The sequence below is a fragment of the Corapipo altera genome, unplaced genomic scaffold, assembly GCF_003945725.1.
Source record: "Corapipo altera isolate COAL_440 unplaced genomic scaffold, ASM394572v1 0, whole genome shotgun sequence".
Taxonomy (NCBI): domain Eukaryota; kingdom Metazoa; phylum Chordata; class Aves; order Passeriformes; family Pipridae; genus Corapipo; species Corapipo altera.
The window spans coordinates 70,543,526-70,555,070 of record NW_020884872.1 but is presented as its reverse complement, the minus strand read 5'-3'; the positions used below and the strand labels follow the sequence as shown (position 1 = coordinate 70,555,070).

Sequence of the window (11,545 nt, the reverse complement as noted above, 5' to 3'; positions counted from 1 at the left end):
AGAGACAGTATTGAAAGCTTTACTGAAATCCAAAAAGATTAAATCAACTGGCTTTCCTTGATCAACTATGAGGGTTGCCTCATGAAGCCGTGCTGGCTGTGACTGATGACTGCGTTGTCTTTCAATACCTCTCAGAATAATCTTCTCTTATAACTTTACCAGGAACTGAAGTGATACTGACAGGCCTGAACTTTCCAGGGTCCTTCTTCTTGCCCTTCTTGGAAACTGGGACAATGTTCACCAGCTTCCACTCAGCTGGGACCTCTCTGGATTCCCAAGACCACTCAAAAATTGAGAGAGGTTTTGTGATGATATCAGCCAGCTCTTTGAAGATTCTGGGATTAATCCCATCAAACCCCATAGATTTGGAGTGATCCAGTGGGAGCAGCGGATCCTGCACAATTTCATTTAAAATGGGGTTAGTGTTAGTTTGTGATTTACTTTTCCTCATTTTTTTCCCAGTGTTTTTCTAAGCACTGAGTTTTTCATTTGTGTCTCAGATCATTCTTCTCCTCCCTTTTCTCGTGACATCTTTCTTCTCATGCTTGTTCCCTCCTTCTGTTGTGCTCCCACATGCCTGGCTGTCTGCCCTGCTCATGAATTCTGCTTTATCACATAGTTTCACTTGTCTGTGACCAAGTCCAGGTCTTCTGTGGTCTGTCTCTTCTCAGATACACACCATGTTATGCCCTCACCACTGTTGCTCCCCACTAGTGAAACCACAGCAGTGATGCTCCTGACTCTCTTTACTTCCCTTCATGTATTTTTTTGCACCTTTTTTCTCAGATTGAGTCTGCTTTCCCAGACTGTCATCTCTAGCTGAGCTCAGAGTGTCCTTCCCCATCTCAACCCTTTTCAAGCCTTGGGGTTCTTAGGGTTGTTTCATTATACCAACAACCAAAGATCTGGGTTCCTGGGGATTGATACTGCACAGAGTAGAGGAGGCACTTGCTAATCTTTTCCTGCTCAAGCAGCTTTAAAAAGCAGGATTTTTAATCCTTCTTGTTTCCCGGTGCAGGTACAGTCAGGTGAGCCTATTCTCCAATTTTAGAAGAAAATTAGACTTTGTTCCCATACAGAGAGAGAGGGGAAAACAAAGGGTTATTAAATGGTGACAGCTAGGTAAAGCTCTTAGATTTAACTGTTTTGTATTTTTGCAGCTGAGTTGCATAAGCGCCAGGTGACACCTCTGTGCTTGTCTCTTTGTAGGCTGATAAGAGCAGTAGGGAGAACTGTGTGAAGCTGCTCATGGGGGAGAGATGAGGTGGCTGCCCAGATACTTCAGGTTGGTGCATCGGCAGTATTTTCTGAGCCATAGTTACTGGATTTTCCTGCTGGCGCAGGGGGATCTGTGAGCTGCAGCTTCCTGGCAGGATTCTGGGAACAGCACCAAAACTGCGGAGAGACAGCAAGCAGGTTTTGTGCTCTGAGTCAGAAGCAGGCTGAGAAGATGCAGCCCTCAAAGCACGAACCCAAGATGGGGAAGGGAATCTGTGCGAGGGGGATATTTCCAGTGTGAAGTTCAGAGCTTGGGGGGACCCTCTGCTGCCAGCACTCTTGGTGAGTCTGCGGGTCAGCTGCTAGTTTTGGTGCAATCATGGGAGAAGGGAGATTGCTGCCTTTCACCACCGCTACCCTGAGCCAGCTCATCCTTCTAGCTATTTCTGTCTATGCTTATCTATAGCATCATCCCCCTTGTGCCTGTGTACCTGCCAAGCATTCAAAACAGGCACTGCTGTGGCAGCCTCCTTTCTCTCCAGCCTGGAGGATAAATTACTGGATGGCTTTTTTTTTAATTGTTTCTCTGCTTCAAGAATTTACGGTGGGAAAGCTAAGCTGGAGAAATGCTTTCAGGAGTGGGTGGCCAGGCTGGCAGATCCCTGCTTGTTCTTAGCCCCTAGGGAGGTCCTGTAGCCTGGCCCTAGCCGGGTTCACTCATTGCCCTGGACATTGGTACTCCCTTTGAAAGCAATGGTTTCCTGGAGTGAGATGTGGTCTTGGGTAAAAACAGACAAAATTTGGATGCGAGAGAGAAGACCTGGATCTGACTTGCCTGCTAGGGGATCCAGAACAGAAAGCTGAGTGCTTGGGTGAGTTCACAGCAGCTGGCTTGTCCAATGTAGAACACTGTACTCTTCTTTATTATAGTCTGAGTTAACTTGTGTAAAAATAACAGTATCAGAAATTCTAATATCTATATACTATATGCTGTCTGTATGCTATATGTGTTGTTTTATTTAATTTGGGCTGTGAAGTAGACTGCTCTCTGTGTTTAGTACACCTGACTGTGGCTTGTGACTTTGTTCCCAGCTGGGAATTTCAGTGTTTGCATCTGGAGTTGTGCAAATACGTGCAGGTGTGCAAAACTTATATCCTGCTTTTGCATCTCTGTTGCAGCACTGGTTTGGGCCAGTAAATTTCACTTGGATTGGAAAATTGGCATTACAGCATGTCTTCTGCCACTTCAGTGTATGACTGTAGAGGCATTGGAGCACAGATAATATGTGTATTTGTAACATACTGCTTCTGATCCTCAAAATAAAAGGCGTAGACATAATGGGATACAGTTTTAAAGCAAAAGTGGCTTTATTGGAGAGGTATGAAAAGAGATTAAATAATCAGAATGTTCTTCTTTCAAATAATCAGGTTTTAAATACCGAATTTCAGTGTGAGGCTGTCAGGGCTCCACTCTTCTTCTGTCCTTCCACTGACTGCAACTGTTGTCGTAACATTTGAAATATGACATGTTTCAGACATCCTAATCTATATTTCTTTGTCAAATCTGTAATTAAATGTGAACTCCTGTGGCAGTATGTACAGCAGAAGTTGCTCTGATGAGTAAGAAACACTGAAGTATGTGGAGGATCTAAATATATAGATTGATATGTTTCTTATGCTGTTTGTAAAATACCTCTGTGCTATATGGAACCCCTGATTTACAAAATGTAACTTCAAAAAAAAGTTTTTAGCACTTCCACAATAGCATAAAGATATTTGTAAGTGATTAAAAGTGATTGAGTGTTTGAACTGAGATTGCTTTGCCCTGCTACCTGTGATCTGGATGATATTTTTGGATAGAGGTGTTTGGCCAGTTTTGGGTTAGTTTCTTACTAACCCAAAGTAAGTTAAACTTGGCAGGTCCAAGGAAGAATGTGTTTTACCCTGATTTTTGAAAATTATCCACCTCTACTTGTGTGAATCAGGCAGGTTTCAATATATATGTATATTAAGGGATTTTAAAATCCATAAGTAACAAAGTTCTATTTTTTTCTCAATCTATAAGTACAAGCAACTAGTACCTAGCCCTTGTCATAAGTTGATGAGAAAGTCCTTTAAAAATGAGATTGCTGTCACTGCACTGCTGCATGTTTTCAGGAATGACAGCACAAGAGGTGGGAGTAATTTTGTCTTATTTACACCATCTAAAGTTAAACTGGTCGTTCAGGCTCACACCACTTCAAAGGGAGAGGTGCACAGTTCATTACACTCTGGAGCAGCTTTGTCCTCTTTGAGTACATGGTGTCTAAGCAACTAAATAACTTAATTCTCCTGTTCAGTCCCAGGTCCGTGTCTCCCAGATTTGATAGACTGAGTTCTTTGCTTCAAACACTTGTCTTTTGGAGACAACTAATTATTTCTGCCTGAGAAAGAGCCCATTTTAGTTTTGAGGACAGCTTACTGAGGGGGTTGACACAGGAGGAGTGAAGGTTGATGCTGCACCACGTCTGGTTCCCCACATCATAAATGTCCTCCGGTGCTGTCCCAGTAGCAGGGTTACCAAAACCACCCTCATGCCCATGCCTTGCTCCGAGACATGCAATACACACTTCAAGCAGTTAAATGCTGCTCTGGTGTGCTGCAACACAGACCTCACTTTGTATCAGATAATTTTGAATGAAGAAAATAATCACTTGCCGCAAGGCACATTGACGTGTGGGCAACTGGCTTAGTGTATGGATGTGACTAGGAGGGTGTAGGGGTGACTGTGAGTGGGTGCTTTGGGAACGAGAGACCTGTCCGTGGTGTGTCTTCGGCAGGATAGACACTGTCCTGCTGTCCTGTTGGCCAGGGAAGCGCTTACCTGCTGAGCTGGGCTAGATGCATTTCAGGCAGTTGACAGATGGAGCAGATCTCACCTGACGTGACTTACACAAGGTCACTCAGCAGGTGGGTACCAAAGCTGGATACAAAAGCCAGGCCCATGTGCTACTCCTTAGGACACCTCACCTCCCCAGCAACCAAACAACCCCTCCCACACAGATTTGTGAATATCTGGGTTAAAAACTGCTGTCCTCACACCCCACATGAAGTGGGTCTGGATGGGCAGTGCTCAGTAAAGTGGCTGTGTGAGGATGTGAAATCATCCATGTCTGCAGGATGAGAGGAAAAAAATACAGGAAAAATGGTTCTTTTCCTACATTTTGCAAAACATCATAGCTAAGATCCTATTGTGCAGCCAGGGCAGCAGGTGCTCGGCACTGTCAGAGTGGTCATGGTGGCCTTAACCGATCCTTTACAAGCCACTAAACCACACAACATTTGTGAACACTGCTGCAGTATGCTTCTTTGCATTCTAGTTCCTATGGAAACATGCTGTAAGAAGGTCTAAAATAAGTACAGTGCTTTGAAACTATTATTATTTTGATCTTTCCTTTCCTCCAAAAAATCTCCTTTATCACCTTTCTGGATGAATTTTTAATACATTAAAAAGGTTGTTGTCATTATCTGGCAATAGTGTACTACCCAGCTTACCCAGGTGTCTGCATCCTGGGATCTGATGGATCCCAGGTTCTGCTATTGAGATTAGTGCTCCCTTCTCCCATTCTCCCTACTCAGTGGGGTGGCAGGGTGGTGGTGCAAGTGTTGAACATATATATATATGTGTGTGTATCTATACACACTGAGGGAGGCTTGGCTCCAGCTCCCTTTTTTCACCATGTATTGAATAAGACAGCATTGTTTGACACAACAAGATTATTTCCAGCTCTTTTAGGATCCATGGCATAGTATTGTATGGGAGGGAGTGCTGGAGGTCACCTAATCCAGCTGCCCGTTGGAACAGATCCCTCTACATTGTTGGTGCAGGAGATGGTTGTGAGCCAGATGGAGACATCCTGCAGGTGCCCTCTTCCCTGTGGGAGGGTCAGTGCTGGAGCAGTTTATGGGCTTTTTGGGACAGCTCTTGCAAAGGAAACTACTTGTTCTCCCCAGAAGGATGCTCATGCTGGTAGCTGAAAACAGGACTATGCATTTAAAGTGCTTTCCTCCCAGTGCTCCTGTGGTTTCCTTGTAAAGCTTTCAGCTCCCTTACAGCAGCAGTCTCCCTGACCTTAGTAGTGTCTGAGATTTTCAAACAGCCCTGTCACACTTTCAAAAACTACTTTTGGTGAGAGAGCTTTAGGAGAGCTAGGGCTAATCATATAAAGGGCTAAAAAGCCTTATTTGAAGATAGATGCTAATTTTTGCTCATTTTCATGGTTCTGGCCTCTTGCAATACTATGCCTCACTGCTAGATACCAGTAGAAGAGCTAGAGATGCATGTTTGGCATTCAAGGGGGAAGCAGGCATTTAAATTCAGAAAAGCTATTCATAAGAATTTTTTGCCAGTACCAAAACCCTTTGACACCCTTATATGCTGAGGGATACATATATCCCTCAGTGTCTGGATTCCCAGAACATCTTCTGGTCTGGGGATCTATGCAGGTGGTGTTTCTGTACAGCTCTGCTTGACCTCAAGAGTGGAGGTAACAAAAAAAGCCGGTTTGAAATAAAAGGGAGTTGACACTGGAGCAGTATTTTTTATAGCTGCACATCCTAGACAAAATAAATTACAGAGTTATGATGATACGGATCTAGCTCACATTCTGCTTTAACATTAAACTAAGTCTTAGCCATTTGAGAAGTGCGGGCATCTGTTTGAATCCCATTCTAAATCATCAGGCCAAATTCTGCTCACAGGGTTAAATCTGCAGAGCCAGTGAGCAGCTGCTGTGTAATATACATCCTGCTTTATGGTGTTGAATGCTTAGTCTTTGCATGATGTTTTATGCGTTTATGGCAAATGTAGTAGCAACACCAAATCTGTTTTATTTTGGTGCAACACTGAAGGCCAGTAGAAGAAACATGAGTCTTATCTTAATGGACAGAATAAAACTTTATAGACTGTTTTCAGGATTGCTATCATTGTAGAGTTAAACCATTCATTAACCAAGCAGACAAACTGAAGTGAAAATGCTGGTCCAAAAAAAAATAAAATGTAAAAAGCATTTGCATTTCATATATGCAAAGATCTCCCCTTACTTGAATGACAAACATTGGGTCCAGCACTGAAGCAAATACCAAGAGAGAAGAGAATCATGAACTATGGAACAGCAGTGAGAATAAAAGTTATTTCTCAGTAAAGAGAAATTGTTCTGGTTTAATGTGGATAGGCAAGGCTGAGATTTTTTTTGTGAGGGCTCTATTTGAACTGCTTTGGAGCTGAGCCACTGTAGATGTAACCTTTCTAACCCAATTGATAAGTTCGTGCGTGTGCACAGTATATAGGTCATTCACATTTACTCTGAGTAGCCCAGAAAAGAATGCAGTAAGACTTCAAAATATGTTGCATTTCAGCCCTTTCATTGTAGCATATTTCTCTCTCCTACTTTTCCTCGTTCATCTATACTTTCTATACTGGAAGAAAAATCCAACAAGATATCACTTAATGTGCATGAATAGCTGATAAATGAAATGCTAAATGAACAGCTACACTGGTGAGAGAGTAAGAGACAGCTGGAGGTGCCCTGCAAGTATGAGGGACAGGATCTATGAAATAGGGAATTATCTACACATTTACTAAATCATTGCAAATTTGTTTAGCAGTCATGAGAATTTGGGAATTATCTTCCATTGGAGAAGGGCAATATTGCAATGATTTAAAAGAATTATTCTGACATATTCCATTAGATAATATAAATCCAGACCATAGTAAACTAATTGTTACACTCTCTTAAGAGAAAAATCATAAGTTATCTTGAGGGTATGAACTTATGAGGAACGTACATGTGGTTCAAAAAAGGAGAATAACAGAATCTAAAAGTTATTTTTTTAAAGGTGGCATTATTAATTTTGACCTTATATAGATACAGTTTATAGAAACATAAAATGGTTTGTGCTGGAAGGAACCTTAAAGATCATCTGTTTCCCATTCCTCCTGCCATGGGTAGGAACACCTTCTACCATAGCGTCCTAGTCTTGCCTCCCACACCAAACAAATTTTCTTGGGCCCAAGTGATATCAGACATACCAAATGTGGCATAAATGGTAATGACAGAAGGTCATACTTTAAATTGGGATGTAGTGTCCATTGGGTTCCCACAGGAGTTCATATTCAGTCTGGTTTGTGAATACAAAAATCAATTGAATTTGAAGGTGGTACTGGACTGGGAGGCATTGCAAACTCTGCTGAGAACACAGAATTTTATAGCTGGTAAACTAGAAGTACTAGATTTTCTGTCTGCAAGGCTCAAATTAGACAATTTTAGATGCACAGATCTGTGGAAATGATCTGAAAATACATAAACAGCGGTGCTAAGAAGAAGAGGTTCAAGTTGTCAGCCTGTAATCAGTGTCTGAATACTGGATAAGGATTACTTCCTTGACTGTGCTAGACAGAGCATGACACTAGCAAACAGCACTGTTTATTCAAGAACCTCAGGAAAGGAGCAACTAAAACCTTGCTTTTCTCCTGGCACAAGTGCTCCCGGAACCCTGCTGGCACTGAAGTCTCATTGAAGGGCAGTGTCTGGCCTGTCACCACAGTGAGCTGCCATGCGTGCCTCCACCTGCAGCAATTTGCGTTGTTCGGTATCTAACACCCATCCCAGTGTTCAGTCCTAGCTCCTGCTGGAACTCAACAAAGGTAGAAATGGAATTAAGCACAAGAAAAGTGGGTGGGCAGGAATAGTATGTGCAGGCAGAAGGGTACCACCATGGAGTCCTGTTATATGGGGAGGAAACAGCAGAAAAGGAAAGGGGAACAGCCACTTCACAGAGCCACCCTCACTGAAACACAGATACCTTAGGCCACACTAGTTAAACTGGGTAAGTAGAGTGACAGCAATCAATACAGGTTTTGATGTTAGAATTAATTTTTACCAAATTTTTGCCTAATCAAATATCTATATGCCTTCATGGATTAAAACTTCTGTATTTAATTTATCTGCCACTGATTGGGATCAGAGTCAGGATGGGTTAAAATAATTTCCAGTTTAACTTTGATTCTGTGTTTTCTCAGTTAAAATACAGCATATGTTTTCATAGAATCATAGAATATACTGAGTTGGAAGGGACCCATCAGGATAATTGAGTCCAACTCCTGGCCCTGCACAGGATACCCCAAGAATCGCATCATATATGTTTTGTTGTCTTAGAAAATGCTTTTGCACATACCTAATGTGTGTCTTTCTGTGAATCCTTTCCCAGCCACAAAGAGCATAGGTTTTCATAGATGCATCTTTTATAGTAGAAGGGTGGACTACTTAAAATGAGGAGCTTCTAGTACGCAGAGCACTAAACTGAGCATCAGGAGACCATCAGTGCTTACCTCGTTGTTATTTATCTGTCCAGTGACCTGTGACAAAGCTTTTTGCTGCTCTCTTTCTTCCACATGACTTTGGATTTTCCCCACACTTCTTTTTATCTCATCCTGCTATAAACTCTGAGATGGTGTCCATTTCTTGCTGTATGTTTGTATGAAACCTACAGCACTTGACTGTCTGCCTGTGAGCAACTGAAAATGAGGGTGTATTTGGGGATGGCAAAAAAAGTAGAAGATGCATGTTTCAAGGGGTAAGTTTAAACACAGTAAGTAGTTAAGAGGAGAAAATAATATTTTTTTCAGTTGGACCTAAAATGCCTGGCCTGTTTCTAGAAGGAAACTTAGATTTCTAGTAGCAGGAGTACATTGGACATAGTCCACCAGAATTCAGCTGGAAAGGAATACAGTTGTTAAGAAACACTTGTTTTGCTGAACTGTGGTTCTTCTTGTTAATATAATACATAATTTGCCATCCATCCCTCAGAAGGAGTGGTTTTCTAATATGCATAGTTAGTGTGTTGCTTCAGATGTCCTTGGGAAGAAAATGTAGTTTTGGACCTGCGCTGTCTGGGCTTTGCCCCCTGCATCAGATCCATGTCTCCAAGCTGAGACTGGGACACTTCTGAAAGTGTCCCCCATCCTGCTTCTCTGCTGGGTGGCTGAAAGCAATTGCAGTGAAAAGAGATTTTGAGGACTAAAGAAGGAAACAGGGACAGCTCTGCATCAAGACTGGAGAGGCTGTGAGGAGCCACAGTGACAGTTTTTACCTTCTTTTGTTTCTCTCTGCTTCTACAAAGGGCATATCAGGATTTTTTGGATTGCGCTAGTTTTTTTTCAGAACCCCTTGGATACTTTTGTAAGCATTATTATTGCATTCTTGCACGTGGAAAAAACTGTGGTAGAAGCCAGTTGAAAAGAGTATCTTTCTTCAATCAGATCTCAGTGATTTCCTCAAATCCAGTCGATAAAGCTAAACCTGAACTACACTTCGATCTCTAAAGCATCTATCCCTCGTTCTGCTTGTACTCAGAGCAAGTACTTCAAAGAGTTAAAAAATCTAAAAGTTATTTCCTCTGACCTGTTTGCTTCCCCAGGGCATTTCATTATAGGACAGGTTGAAGGAAGGGGGGAGATTAGCAGGTTTTTGTAGTTTTGATTCCATGCAGGTTTGGATCAAACTGTTATAACATTTTTCGTGAGATCTGCAAATTACTTTTTTAAAGTAAATTTAATCCCTTTGAGCATATTGTGCACTTCATAGCTCTTAAGTGATGCTTAGACTACAACTCCTGTCACTGTTTATGAAAAATAACTTGTCTTAATTTGTAAAATCATGAGAATCTTTTAAGCTAACTGGCTCTCATTGCAGTCAATTGGATATTGCTTTGTATTCCACCTGGAAGAGGATCAGCCTTGTTGCCACTGATAAACGTACCTTTAAATTGTCCTGCATCCTACTTTATGAATTGATGTACTCTGCACTAAGCTGTGACATTTTCGTTTTTCAAGCTATTTATTAATTCTGACACTGAATAATTAAAGAGGAAAAAGAAGCATAAGGAAAACATATAATTGAAGACCATCACAGAACTTGTCTATACAAGAAAGGATGCAGACCATAGGGTGGATTGCAAACATAAACAAAGAGCTACATAAAAACCAAGATAATCCAGAAGCTATATCCCCAATTGTGCATGTATAGTTTTTTCTAAGTGAGTGCTGCAATACCCTCATCAAATGTTTGTTTGGTACTTTTACTACAGAACTTGGAGTTACAGATTGATATAGCAAAACAGCATTGTTAACCTGCTTTCCACTATGAAATGGGCAAATATGGTACAGTGTGTTCTCTTAAAATGATTTGTTAAAAAGTCATCTGCACAGGTAAAGCAGTGGTGTCCTACCATATCTCCATAGGGAAATTAAAGAGTAACAAAGGAAAAAGAAAAAAAAGGCAGTGTATTTCAAGCGGCTGTGAGGAAGCAAACTGAAATTTTGCTTTTTATTTATCTTCTTCTTCTGGATTTCCAGAGAAAAGGGGATTCAAAAACTTTGATAGAGGAACAGATCAGATAATCTGATTTGTACTGAAATGACATTACACACAGTGCTGTGGCAAAAACACAGGATAAAATTAAGACTACACAGCCCTCAGGAAGTATTAAGGTTTAATGGCAAGACTGAAACCTTCCTGACTCTGAGCTTTACAGCATGGCATTTGGGTGCTGTTGTAAGTGTGCTTCAAAATGAGTCTCTGCTTGGTTATGCAAATTGTTCTTGTATCAAGGAAGGAAAAATAACCACTTTGGGATAACATGCAATAAATCCACTAATGCTGCTGGCTCTGGTGAGGTAACATTTTGTCCCTCTATGGGTGCAACATTTCTCTATCGAATCATTACAGTTTTGCTTAGAAACATTCTATTGCTTGAACTGCCATGGGAAGAACAACAATGTCAAGTAGATATCAGGTTTTCCCAATAGGAGCATCCTGCTGGGAAATGGGCTGCGCTGGTGTGATGGTCTAAAAAGCTCAGCTGCGGCTGTAATTGCTATTCCCTTCTGATTCCTTTGCTGAATGCACAAAACTGCTTCTAACAAACAGATCTGAGAACAAAATCCTTGGCTTGTCACCAATGTAATACTAAGCATGCTAAGCTGGGATTTCTGACTAGTTTGCCTTCACTGTCTCTTGCAATCACTATTTGATACTGAATCTCTCATCTCCTGTTATGGTGCCAAAGTGTGACACTGAGAACAAATGCTTCTGTTTCAATCGGTAATGTTTAATTTTTCATGATGAGTGCAGTTTAGTGCCTCCCCAGGTAGAAGGCTCCAGTGCTAATTACCAGGGAAACGTCTTCTGTCTGCACAGGACACATATGCACTCTGCATTTTGGTTCTGTTAAACAGCTGAGCTGAGTGGGATCAGTGCTGGTTGCTACTGGCTGCACTCACAGCCTC

The 11,545-nt window shown here is 41.6% G+C and overlaps 1 protein-coding gene across 3 annotated transcripts in view; it reads left to right on the top strand.

The window, feature by feature from the left end:
* The first annotated feature begins 1,243 nt into the window (after positions 1-1,243).
* The window catches only part of MTUS2 (microtubule associated scaffold protein 2), a 248,111-nt gene continuing 237,809 nt past the window's right edge, over positions 1,244-11,545 (top strand). Inside the window, exon 1 of one of the 3 annotated variants that reach the window (XM_027651676.1) lies at positions 1,244-1,285. The gene's annotated coding sequence lies outside the window, so the exon portion shown is untranslated. Of the gene's footprint in view, positions 1,286-1,368; positions 2,091-11,545 lie in introns of those variants that run through there. The other 2 variants (XM_027651659.1, XM_027651651.1) reach the window with 2 other exon arrangements.